This window comes from Limanda limanda, chromosome 14 (assembly GCF_963576545.1).
Source record: "Limanda limanda chromosome 14, fLimLim1.1, whole genome shotgun sequence".
Lineage (NCBI taxonomy): Eukaryota > Metazoa > Chordata > Actinopteri > Pleuronectiformes > Pleuronectidae > Limanda > Limanda limanda.
Genome location: NC_083649.1, coordinates 8,301,549 through 8,315,154, shown reverse-complemented (window position 1 = coordinate 8,315,154; position 13,606 = coordinate 8,301,549). Strand labels below are relative to the sequence as shown.

At 42.9% G+C, this 13,606-nt stretch overlaps 2 non-coding genes across 2 annotated transcripts; both read right to left on the bottom strand.

Annotated features, from left to right (window-relative positions):
- Positions 1-6,327: 6,327 nt before the first annotated feature.
- On the bottom strand, positions 6,328-6,401 carry trnak-cuu (transfer RNA lysine (anticodon CUU)). Its single transcript has one exon. It is a non-coding gene; the product is annotated as a tRNA-Lys (tRNA).
- Positions 6,402-6,834: 433 nt separating this feature from the next.
- Positions 6,835-6,908, bottom strand: trnak-cuu (transfer RNA lysine (anticodon CUU)). The gene has a single exon. It is a non-coding gene; the product is annotated as a tRNA-Lys (tRNA).
- Positions 6,909-13,606: the final 6,698 nt, after the last annotated feature.

The following is a 13,606-nucleotide window of genomic DNA, read 5'->3' as shown; positions in this document are numbered from 1 at the left end:
GCAGGAGGTGAAACATGAAACATAATGTTTAAGCTCCGGTGCAGAAATCACACCGGCCCCCTTGCGTCTGACCCTTGATGACATCTTCATATGTGTCATTAACATCTTTTCCATCCTGAGATATTTGTATTCTTGTTGTGTCTGGGGAGAATTCTCACCGGGGATCACTAGGAAATTCTCTGGAGCTTTCACTAGGGAGATGTCAGGGAAAAACCCTACAGAAAGAGAGAGAGTCTGCAATTAACCAAACTCCAATCTACATGTGTAGCACTTGCAAACAGTGGGATTTGAACCAGGATTCATGTGCTAAACAAAGCCCTGCACTTTATTTAGTCTCAGATGAACGATAAAGTACGATGTGGATGAACTAAACTGGACTTTGCAACACGACAGCAGTTCCTGGGAGTTGTCCATACAAATTAGCTTTTGCAAGTTTCGAGTCAATAAATGTGAGCTACGCTGATTCCGCTCGATACGAACCTAAAGCTTCCCTGGGTGACACGTGCTCAGATCAATGGCCACCAGCGGATTCTGAGGTTCGGCCAAAGTCTCATTTTGAGTGAATTATCCTGGCAAATATATATATATATATATATATATATGGAATATGATTCTCTGAGCAATTATGTTTTCAAAAAGAAATAAGTTAAATGTTCATGTATCAGTGACCACCAGCCCCTCCGACTCCTTCAGCACGGATTTATTGTCAGTCAGTGTGAAGATGAATCATAACCTGTCTATACAATACAGACAAATGTGCTCAAGTGGGTTTGCTCTAAATCGTGAGCAGTGCAGCACAAATCTGTCCTGGGGACGGATGATTTGTTCTGAGAGTTGTCGCCTGGCGTCGTCTTAGTCACATTTATTCAGACAGACGGAAGAAAGACAGAGAGAGAGGAGGGGAGGGGGGTGGCATTAGATAAATATGATAAATAGTTAGGTGGGTGGGTCAGTAGGTTGCCGGGAGAAAGACAAAGATGCACATTAATGATGTTTGTTTCCATTTCAAATGTCGGCTGATTCAGCCCCAGTTTGACATTTATTGTGGCATTTGGTTTTGTTCAATAATAAGTGTTTGTGCCTGAGCAGGTGCTGAACGTCTGTCAGCTGAATATAGCGGCCTGCTCTCTGTGTCGCTGCATACTGCTCTCTGCTGTTACAAGACCGATGGCGGCGGTATTGATCACGCCGGCTGAGAAATCGACGTAAAACATGTTTGACATCATCCTCTCCTCCGTCCTTCTCCATCTCTTTCACGCCTTGCCCTCCGTCCTTTCCATCACTCCACAGCTCAGGCCGTTTTCCTTCACCTGCAGGTCTCCACCATCCTTTTACGATTCGCTCTCTCACCTCTCAGCTCCTCCTGATCACTCTCGCTGCCATCGCTCTCCAGCCCATCTATTCTGCAGCATCCTCCCCGCCCTCTTGTGTCTAGACTTTCTCTTCAGCTCACGCCTTGCTCCACTTGTTCTTGTGGCTCACACCTGTGTTTTTCTCCTACATCCCTTTCCTCAGAATACAGCATTTTCAAACTCAAATGATCTCAGTCCTCTTGGTTCCACACCCGTCAATACCAGCACAGATGAAAACACTTTTCACTTTTCACTTGACCACTCGCATGTCTCCTACTCATGGAAGCAGTTGAATCATTGTAAAATGCTGAATTTAACTGCAGCAAAGACAAAAGGATCAGTAACGCTTGTAATTGATAATGCATGTTGTGTTTTTACACTGGTCGCCAAAACTGATACTGGGTGTTTGGAGGGTCATGTGACAATAGACGAATCAGCGAGGGCTAATATTGTGACTGAAAAGACCCAATCAGCAAGAAACTTGTTAGAGTCTACATAATCGTTTCCAAACTTCCCTGTTTTAGCGTTTCTAAAACTCTGGAGCAGTTTGGACGCCAGGTGTGTCCATAACAGAGTTGATGGGTTTTCAAACTAAAATGCAGTAGTATGGATGTAGCCATATTATTCCTGAAGTCATCACTCTTTCCTGAGCCCTCGTCCTCCTTCACCAGTTCTTCGCCTGTCATCAAATTTCTGCCTCCTCCCTTGCTCCTGATTTCTGCAGTTTTCCTTCAACTGCTCTTTCTGTCACTCTCTTAAGCTTTGTGCCTCATCTTCCTTTCTTCCTTTCCCTCCTTCCCACAGCGAGTGGTTGTGCTGGCACAGCTGGTGCAGTCGGGCCGGCCGCCCATCTTCATGACGACGGTGCTGCCGTGAAGCTGCCAAATCCTCATTGAGGCAGTAGCACTGTAGTAATCATAACAACAACCTCTTTGGGCCTCACTGTATTATTACATCTGGTGTTGGGCTTATCTTCCAGGTCATATTAAATAACAGGTACGAGCAAAGGTGAAAAGCGCTGTTCCTGCCTTCCTCTCTCATCCTGCGCCTCATTCTTCTCGCCGTGTTTCCCACATCCTCGAGCTGTTGCAGCGTTTACTTCACGCCGCTTCTTCATGCACCTTTCATCGACTCACAGCCGCCGAAACACATGAATGTCTCCCGTTGTGTGGGAGAGCCCACTTCAACTTGGGAGTCAGTGGTGCACATCTGTTAAGTTGCACATCTGGGGCGGGGAACAAAAAATAAACAAAAAATGCTCTGAAAGGTTGGGTTCACATCGGTCCAGAGCCTGGGTCACACGGAGGTCACGCGCCAGGCTGGGGGGGGGGGGGGGGGGGGGCTGAGTCATGGGGCGGAAAACACCTGAGGTAAGCGCTTCCCTGGAATCGGTAATTGAATTGCACAAAGATGACGTTAGCACAACTCAGTTAGGAGCTTCGCGAGCGGTGCTAAACTCACCATTAGTCAAGCTGTCGGGAGTTCTTCTTTTCTTCCTCTTCTCCTGCACTCGTGTGCGTCGTCGCTTTCAGGTCGTGTTGACGGCTTCGGGAGATTAATGCACCATCGGTCGAAGGGGAAGAGGGAGTTCGGCGGGAGCGCTGTGGATGTCCTCACCCTTCCTCCTTCTCACCGCTGTGATAGTCGAGTGTCGCAGTAATCATCCTCTAACAGACCCTAACCCCTCCACATTAACTGTGCTGACACCATCCCACACAGATGCTGCTGGAACGAGTCCCCCATAAACACCACTCACACGGGACAGCGGTGCATCCATAAAGCAGCTTTATCAACAGGGCCCACGCCCGTCCTGACACTTTTATTTAAAGCTCACTATATTTAATTTTCTCTCACTAAGCACGTACTGTAGCCGGGTGACCGGAATGGTTCATTCTCATGATATCGATCTGTAATGATCTCTGTAATGTCAACAAGCCATTAAGTAGATGTTTCCTTCTTTGCCACAATCCAAATATTTGAGTGATAACTGACACAAAATCAAACCTCACCACATCAAAGGAAAACTCACTATGGATGATTAGTGGCTGCACCTTTGGCTCATCATGCAAAAATCCTGAATTCTAATTTGCTGAACATGGTGCAGAGAGTATCAGGATCGGTTTGGTGGTTGAAATGTTTCCCTTTCATTCGTTGAAGGTTCCGTTGGCTTTGTTCCCAACATATTTCTCCGATATACGATGTGCTATTCACTGTATAGTATTTAATTCATTGTATTCGTTTTAAAAGCCAGCTTCAAAAACAGCCGTCCCTGACTGAATTCAATATGGCAAGGACAAAAACAGCTAAAAACTAAAATATGTAAAATCCATCTGATGTCCTCTGACTCACTCATTCTGGAGAGAGCCTCATTGATGCTGAAATATATACATAATATATAAATATACATGTTTTCCAGCTCTGTAAAACTTTGTGTTTGATGACTTTTTTTAGTTGTGCTCCAAAAAACATCGACACCAAATCCAATAAAAGGACACACATGAGATTTATCTGTACAGTGTCCCCAGCTGAGCATCGGATTGTTATGTAAGCTTAAGTGTGACTGACACACACACACGACACAACACACACTAACGCACAAGTGAGCACACACCGTCCACACCGTGGCCAAACGCACACACAAGTGCCTCTGTGTTATAATGTGACTCAAACTGAACACACAAACAAGCTGTGGCAGCAGACAAACAACACTTCCCCACACTTCCCTCATCTCCTGTTCTCTCACATCACTCCATCCTGACTTCCTGTCGTGACTCTGATGCGCGCATCAAACGCTGACTTGAACCAAAAAGAAGCGTCTTCTAATTTCAGCCATTTCATGCGTCAGTGTCTTTGTGTGGTGAGCCGCTGCACCTTTGCGTGGGCACGGACTTGTGATGTCCTTTTTTGGCTTGTTCCTATTTGTTCAGTGGGTAATTTAGGAATGTGGCCGGGACTTGGATTTAGCATCGATAAAAATAAATCAGGATGAACTTTATTAAACCCGTGTTCTGCTGTGCAACGCAGATCCCATTAAAGCACACGAGGATGTAAACAACAGAAGGGATTGGACCGCAAGAAAGCTACATAATATGCTGATAATTGTGTTCATCTATTTATTTGAAGAAATCTTTAAAAATGGGTTCTCTGAAACAAATGCGATGCCTTTAATTTGCTTTAATGACCTATTCAAGTAAAACAAAGACGGCAATTGGTCGATTAGATTATTCAGCAACTATTTTTAGGAGCTCTCAATTTATTGTTTTAGTGTTTTTTTCTCAAAGCTAAATATTCTGTGATTTCAGCATCTCAACATTAAGCATTCAACTCATTTTCTGTCAACTGTCATCTCTGACAATAAACTGAATACATTTGGGTTTGCTCTCTTGATCATTCAAAACAAGACTCGGGGGAAACTATAAAAGTAATTTAGAGATATTAAGATAAAACCATTAGTCAGTTAATCAAGAAAATAAGAGGCAGATTAATAGATGATGGAAATAATTATTTGCAATGCTACAACAAAAACAAAACAAACAAAATAACTACCAAGCCTTTTATAGCCTTCATGTACTGATTGATTAATCAGTTAATTGATTAATTGACTGATTATTTCTGGAAACATTGTTTGCATTTTGCTCTCAGGTAAAATATTTGCAATAAAACTACATTGACCTTTAATTTATGTGCCGGCTACAGAAACATGTGTCCACTCGTTATAATCTTTAAAGAATGAAACTGTTCCACGCAGATGAATCCGGTGTCACCTGGTCGCTCAGCGGGCGCAGGAGAACAGCTGAGGTGGTCGTATGTTTGCTCCTCTTGTATTAAGAGAGTATCGTTTTAATAGAGCTGTAACTGTAAGCACCAGTCGGAGGCAGATGGGCTCGTTAATGCAGTGATGTTGTTATGTAAGACCTGCTACTGCTGCCGCTCCTGTCTGTCTGTACTGCAGTACAGAGAGAGAGAGAGAGAGGGAGAGAGGCCTGTGTGTGAGTCCGTGTGTGTTTTTTTCAGGTGTCTGTTTGAGCGATTATGTGTGTGCATATGTGCAGTGTTTTGTTGCGTGTGCGTGCGTGTATGAGACAGATGGGGATTGATGTGGTAAATCAAGGGGAATTGACTTGTTGTCGTGGGTTTGATGAACTTTTCTCTCCCACTTTATCCCATCTCCTTCAAATCCCCACACGCTGGGTTACGGCCAATTCAGCCTCTAAACACTTTAATACAGAGGTAGCGGGAAATAAAAGAGGAAGAGAGGCGGAGGCGAGGAGATGAGCCTCACAAGCCATGGGAGCAAATCAAATAAATAATCATAAGACAGTTTCCGAACATGCATATGAACACACCAATACATCGCTGGATACTCAAGCGCTCCATCTGAGATTTGTTGCAGGGAGTAGACAAAACAACATGAATAATGAATGGAAAATGCCTTTTAACTATGTAGCTACTAAAGTACAAACACTGCTTCAGTATGAATGGATTACGTGAGCTTGAACTTCAGTCAGCAGCGTTCATTAAGATGTCTGGGAATTCAAATGAGCATGCTTTTAATGCAAAAATGAGACTAGGCAAGCTTAACAGCAGTAGATCCAAATATAACTTTGCTAGATTTTGTATACTGTTTATTAGTGGAAACTGTCAAAGGAAAGCATCAGGCAAGTGGAGAGACCAAAACGTCCTGAAAAATTAATGAAGTCCACAAAATGTATGTGAGCTGTGTTTATATAGATATCACAATAACAAAAATTGAGTTAAAGTAAAACAAGAATTTGCTTTTCTAATTAAAATATTGTGTCCATGATTTACATACACTGGGAATGAGCCATCCACCCCGACCTGCTGATAAGGTGCTGCACTGATATAACAACAATAGACAACAACTCACCATTCACATGGTTGATTTCTTTGTGTCAGGAATCATCTTCCTGGTTATGGATTCCTAAACTCAACTCCTCCTCTTAAAAAGCTCCATCGCCCAACGTGGGGCTCGAACCCACGACCCTGAGATTAAGAGTCTCATGCTCTGCCGAACTGAGCTAGCCGGGCTTCTTATGTCAATCATAAAACCTAATCTTACAAGACACGTGTTTCATGACAAGTAAAAAGCTTTAGTATAAAGACATCTTAGGTCTGAGGAGATGATCAGATCTCAGAGACAGTTTTGTAGTTAACATCTTTGACCACATGTTCCGTGAACCATGTCACATAACTCTTTCTCCTCAAGATCAAGTAAATTCATATCATGTTTTGGAAAGAGATCCAATTCATTGCAGTTACCGCTCTTTGCTTATCTATAGCATCAAAACCAAAACAGAAGGACTGATCAGCTACTGTTGTATTTGATGGGTCTGAATAAAACCTGTGGAATTAACTGTATATGCTCAGATGTTTCCTCACATCAGGAATCATGTTAAGCTTGAGGAGAACTAATACTTGGATGAACACTCCTGTGCTTAATTGATCCTCTTAAAAGTTCCATCGCCCAACGTGGAGCTCGAACCCACGACCCTGAGATTAAGAGTCTCATGCTCTACCGAACTGAGCTAGCCGGGCTTCTTCCCCCAAAAGATCAACTCTAGTCTAGACACAAACAGGTCTGAGGAGATGATCAGATCTCAGAGCCACTTTTGTCCTAAACTTCTTTGACCACATGTTCTGACAAAACTCGAACCCAGTAGCAATATAGATACCATTCAGAAATACAAAACAATTATCATGACAGCAATTCATTATTTTCTTTCAGCAGTAAATGAAAGTAACATCAACATCCTTCTGGGTGATCTCTTCCAGCTATATATTTGTCGAGGTTGCGGTCGTGGTGAAGGAAACTCAAGTACCCCGTCAAGAAAAGAAACATGAATGTGAGATGTGGAGACACGCGCTTAGTGTTCACCAGACCAATGTCAAGCATCATTACAGCTGGAAACACAAAGCTAAACGAGATGAGATGCAAAAAAAAACATGCCTGGATAAAGTCAATGCGGAGTTAATGTGCTCAGCAAGCAGCTTCCACAAGACCACACACTGACAGAGGCCGTGTCACACAGGCAAGTCTAGTGGTGAGCTGAAGCCCAAAACCTCATTCAGAGGGATAGTTTGTGATGAAGCTGCAGGAACTAGAAAAAGTCCAATTGTGCACCGTTTGCTAAACACTGTGTTTTCTTACTCTCCAAGAACAAAAGGCCGCTCCGACATCTGAATATTCTGATGAGCGCACAAACATCCTTCAGGCATTTGGCGAGAGGTTTGCGGACACGGAAAAGTGAACAAACGGAAATTAACATATTTTTTAAGCCGTTTAATGTGGAACCTGCTGATGTGCCTGACAATTTACAGTCGGAAATCACTGAGGTGCAGAACAATGACGAGTTCAAAGCTGTGTGTACATCCTGAGGATTTTCACATTCGGAGGAGACCTGCACTGAAGCTTGTCTTTTGGACAACCTGCTGCTATGTTCTCTTCCAACGCTGAGTCCTGCGACAGAGACTTGAGACAGACTGAGCCAAACCTGGGAAAGCAGCCTGGCAGAAAGAGAAGCACTTTCAAGCCGTCGTATTAGAGGGATCAGAGTGATATACTGCGTGTTTTCAGAAGTATAGTCGGCCTGTAGTTCTCGAAGGATGTTGTAAAAACTAAAATTGCCCTTGATAGGAAAGAGGTGCCCTGCCGCTGGTCGAGGCAGTGAACATACAGCAACACTGGATGGAATATATTCAGGGGAAACATAGTTGTTGAATGAGGGAAACACGTTTATGAACAGAAATGATGTCTCAGGGTGGTTGGGTGATGGGTTAAGTGACACATGCTCTTTGGTTAAGGTTGAATGGGAGTTGTTTTTGGTTTAATTTACAAAAAAGAACATTGCATCTTAAGTAAATGTAAACTTTTCCCCTGCACCAAACCAGATCCCTGTATTTCTCCAACCTCAACCAAGTTCTGTGAGAGTCTAAAAAGTTAAATACGACTGCAGTCACTTCAATGTTGTACAGCAAGATCGGCTGTTTAACCACAAAACAAACATGTTCTCCATGATTAACTGTTAATTCTCTGGACTGTAAATTTATTTCTCGCAACAACATAAATGTTCAAAAACTTTTGGATTTGCTCCTTGTTTCTGATAGAGTACATTATGTGTTGACCTTCCACGCAGCCTTAGGGCACAGTCACACATACGCGAATGTTCACATCCAAAGTCCATCCGAAGCCCAGCTGTAGACCTGTTTAATTCCCCACGTCGCTCTGACAGATTTGTAGTGAACGAAAAGGGAAAGGTCTCCTGAAACGTTCTCGTGTCTCCATGCCCTTCGTGTGTGTGCCTGTCACTCGGAATCTGCTGCACAAGAGAGTGACCTTCATGTTGCTGCATGTGCATCAACTGCCAAAGATTGACTTGATTCTGAAAGGAGGGCTGTGTTGTCTAAACACAAATTACTGATACGTTATTGTGATTCGCCAAATGCATCTTATAACAACATTTCCTCAATAAATTTAGAGAAAATAAAATCCACTTGGTTGTATTGCTTACAAATACGTTTTTGCTGCAGTGGTTTAGTTACTCAGTTTTCTAAGAGACTCGGCTGCATTCAGAATTTATCTGACAAAGTCATCTACAGCACTGTGCAGCTTGCACCTGCCAACACAGAATGTGCCAACGCGGCACCTTGCCGGATCACTTTGTGTCGCAATCTGGTAAAAGTCGCCAGGTTGAGCGTCCAGAATGATCAACGTTCCACTGCTCACATCCCATCCTTGTTTTAGGACATGCTCTGTCTCATCTCTCACAAATTAGTAAAGCTTAAAACATGGATTTAAAGGAGAGAATACAGGAAGTTGGGAGATGCAACCTATGTGAAGTTTCCCACGATGACTCAAGTGTGTGTTTCTGGTATTTTGTCCACCCCCTATAGATACCAGCTGCTGGCTGAGATCCTCTCTCAGATCCCAAGTAACAACCTGCAGGGCTGAGCCAGTTTATGTAGGCCTGTTAAGATACGCTAGCCTATTTATTTATTACTTTTTTTTCTGCCTCTGCAAGTTCTGTTTCCATGGTAATATCCAGCGTATTAAATTTATTTATGTTTGCAGGGCTGTTTGTAAGCACGAGAATAAGATGAATATCAAGAGTTTGTATAGAATAAAATCTGGAATAGGAGCAGAATACAGTAAACACATGTTACGGAGAATGTGAGTGGCACATGTCAGAATACCCGGCGTGTGGATTAGTGCAAAACAAGATTTGGAAAAAGAAAGGAGGAGGGAGCGAGCAAGCGAGCGAGCGAGCGAGAGAAAGGATGGACTGAGCCGTGTGATCTGCCATGAGGAAAGCAGCAAGGCCTTACTGCTGAGAGCTGTGGACCCCAAACGCCTTATCGGAAACCAAAACAGCCATCAATTATTCAACAGGTACAGAGCGAACCAGCTACAGAGGAGAAGACATGGGAGGAGAGGAGATTTGAAGGGAGAGCGGGGATGGAGGAGATATATCCAGTGCGGGAGCTATACACAAAGGATTTGAATTTATTTTTCCCCCGCTTGTCAATGTGTTCAGAAATGTGCTGCGTGTGCATGTGTGTGTGTGTGTCTATGCTCATCGATAATGCAGCCATCTCTCTTTTTAAAGCACCTCAGCCACAGTGAACAAAAATGGGACTTTAAGGGCTTGTGTGAGAGGGTTTACGTTTGTGTGCAGGTAGATGTCAGTGGACTCGCTCCTTTCATACTGATGGTAAAAGCATCAATATGAATCTGATGTTGGTGCATTAGGTTCCCAACCGGCCAATTCCTGGGCACAGTGGAAATCAGCTCCAGTCTACTCTACTTTCAATGTCTGTATCCAACTAACCATTTAGCCTGTTAGCTTATTTTCATCTTTTTGTCTCTGTGACAAACTTTGTCCTGTCGCTGCCGTTCTGCATGTCTGCATCAACATCTGTTCCAGCTCTGAGGTTAGAGCAATTCCTGAGACACACACACACGCACGCACACATCGAACACACACATACATACACACAGCTCTAGGTGTTGCAAAGTGGACCTGCAATCAGAGGCCTCCACAGGGCCCCTGATAGGGAGTTATATGTCATCTGCTGCTGTGTGTGCAGCCGACTCTCCAGGTGACCCGCAGAGATTCATAAGCAAATTACAGCGCCATATTTACAGAAGACTTCAGCAGCGGCTTCATTGCGGCGGCAATTTGACAAGTAGCATGGGTCTAATTACAGAGAACTGAGGCATAAACCATTCACACTTTGTTCACCCCATAACCAGGAAGGAAAAAAAGGCGAGCGAGGAAAAATGAACAATGTAAAAATTGTGCTGAGTAATATCGACTTGGCTGCGGCCGGCTCTGTTAAGTTGCAGTTTAAGACCTCGAGAAAAAATTATGAAAGTGCGAAACATAAATAAGTGTGTGTGGCAAGAAAGATGGAATGAAACACAGCAGTTCCATTCTCTGCACGGCATAATCTGTAGCTGTTTGTGTATTTAGCATCAAAACGATCCCTGCTCATTAAGTCTTTCTCTTTTTCTTTTTTTTTCAGCCTTGCGTTTTTATGAGTTCACCGGTTTAGAAGCTCGGAGCTTGTGGAACATCAGTGCCTCTGATTATTTTAACGCGTTTAGACACAGTGCATGGATAACGAATGCTGCACAAGGACCAGAAAAAAAATTGTTGTGCAACTTGATGAAATAGAATTCAGCAGGCGGACCGCGGCGAGCTCAGAGGCAGCAGAAGAAAGAAGGAGTCTGTGAGTGACCTTGAGATCAGGCAGCGGGAGCGACTGCAAAGGTCATTGATATGCACAGCCATCGCACGGACGCCCACTGTGTGTGGCGGTGTGTGTGCTGATGCGTTTCATCCTGTTCTCCGCTGTGACGTGCATGAAAGATGTAATAGATTGCCGTATGAATTCAATTCCGGTCATCAAATCCCAGGGTGATTTAGTTCCCTTAATATGATACATCGACAGAATCTGCATGAAACACCATTTTCCCTAAATAGAGCCTGATCTCTGAAATCTGGCCACTGCCACAGGACGTCAGTGCTGCAAGAGGAAATTTGGATCAATCTCAGCACTCAATTACCCCCCCATTTGGTGCTCCCCGACCCGAATAACCATTTTGTCACTAATCCATATGTTATTATCATCCACTGAGGCTTTCATAGACGCCGGTAAACACACGGCCACAGAGAAAGAGCAACAACAACCTCTAATTGTTTGTTGATTTGACGACGGCCTGCAGGCGAAGCAGCGTACGTGCCAATGCAGTAGTAACAGTGAGGGCCCACTTTGAGAAAAACGACACTATACATTTTGTATTAATTTTCTCTCTATTGACGTTTCATACAATCCTTTAAAAAAGAGTTTCAAGCGTGGAGCCACACCGACCAGCAACGAGATGAATCGTGACAATGAAACATTTGATTTGGAGCAAAAGAATATTTGAAAACAGAAAAAGACAAAACTACGAGACTGTGTACGTGATTCATTTCAGAGTGAAGGAACCACACATCCCACAAACCATTGTAACGTAACGCTGAACCATTCCATTCATAGCCAAGATTTCCATGGCGAGCTTGACCAATCAGAGACGACACTATTACACCTGAGGGATGGGAGTAGTCTGGTATTTGTCCTTTTTCCTAAAATGCCGTTAATATCATTGTGGCCTCTAGATGGGGATAACATTGTTTCAACACCTTTGTTATGGTTGAGCTCCACAGTCACATCAGAGAGAGGAAGCATGTGACATTTTTCATGATGCCATCTGATGTCTGTGTACGTTTAAAAACAAACGGATGAAACGAAATCCATCCTCTGACAACTCAATTTGGGAGACGATGAATTATTTCCAGCTCATTAGCATGAATTACTTATTACTCTGAATTACGCTGGTCAACACTTCTGCATAAACACACAGTTGGTGAGAGTTTGGATTGAATGAGGACAGAGCTCTGGTTTGTTTAAGCTCAAGTCGAGCAGGAACTCTGTAACGGCGCCGGAGAGTTTCATAATCAGGCCAGACTTTATTCATATTCAGGCCCCGAGAACGCCAGGGGCCCTCGAGCGAGGTTGATGCTTCAGTCTGAATGAACAGTGACTTGCAATTTCGCCATCACACATTGATATTGATCAGTGGATTTCAGTACAGAGCTGAGTTAGTTATAGATTAGCATGGCCGGAGGTGATATCCTAGAACATTTCAGCACTTCAGAAATGGAAGAATTTTCATGGATTACAGTGGAATCGCAGAGCGGCGGCGAGAGGATGAAATCATATTCGGACGTAATGATAAGAAAAGGAGACTGTGTTCAAGATCACAACTCAAGAAGTGGTAATAATTTATCTCTTTACACATATTTCATGTCGTAATCCCCAGATAATAAACAATTAACAATTCTAATGCACAACTCAGCTGCTCTCGTCCTCTTGAAATGTGCAGTTGGGAGGATGGAGGAGGAAGGATGGAGAGACAAGAGGTAAAGGGAGGTGAAGGGAGGTGAAAGGGACCGGATCGTCAAAACTCCTTCTCTGAGACATGATAAACATATTTTGGGATTCAGTGTGACTAACACTTCCTGAGGACATCATTATCTCTGCTTGTCCATTGTGAATAAATCTGCTTTGAAATCACAGACAACAACACAGATCGTCATTATAACTTGACAGAAACTCCCTGAGACTTGTCATATTTTTAATTTGTTTCGTTTTTCTTTTTCTTTTCTATATCAAAATAACTCAATCGTCAGTTTTCTTGGTTTGGCTCAACTGCAATCAGGAAATCAGGAATAAACAAAAGATAGTTGAGTATAAAATAATTCAACATGATTTTTGGCTTTGAGATGTTTTCTTACAGAAGTGTAATGAATCTGGGCCAAATCCGATCTGAATGAGCGTGACCTATATGTCTGAGCAGCATCCTGCCTTAATTTGCTTGTTGCTATTGAAAATTCCACATCAATAATTAAAAAAATATGAATAATTAATGTTTGATCTGTTGCTTGATATATGCAGAAAGTACGGACGCAACAGTAACTCATTTCATTTGCAGCCCTTTTGATAATAACTTTATAATTTTTCAGGCTAAAATGTTTAAAATATTTGCTGGTTCCAGCTTCTGAAATGTGATGATTTGATTATAGGCCAATTATATGTCCATTAATACCCATTATAAGTGACATTTTTCTAAATATTCTTATATTTTTTAAACAAGCTGATTGATCGCTTAAATACAAGCCAGATTGACAAAT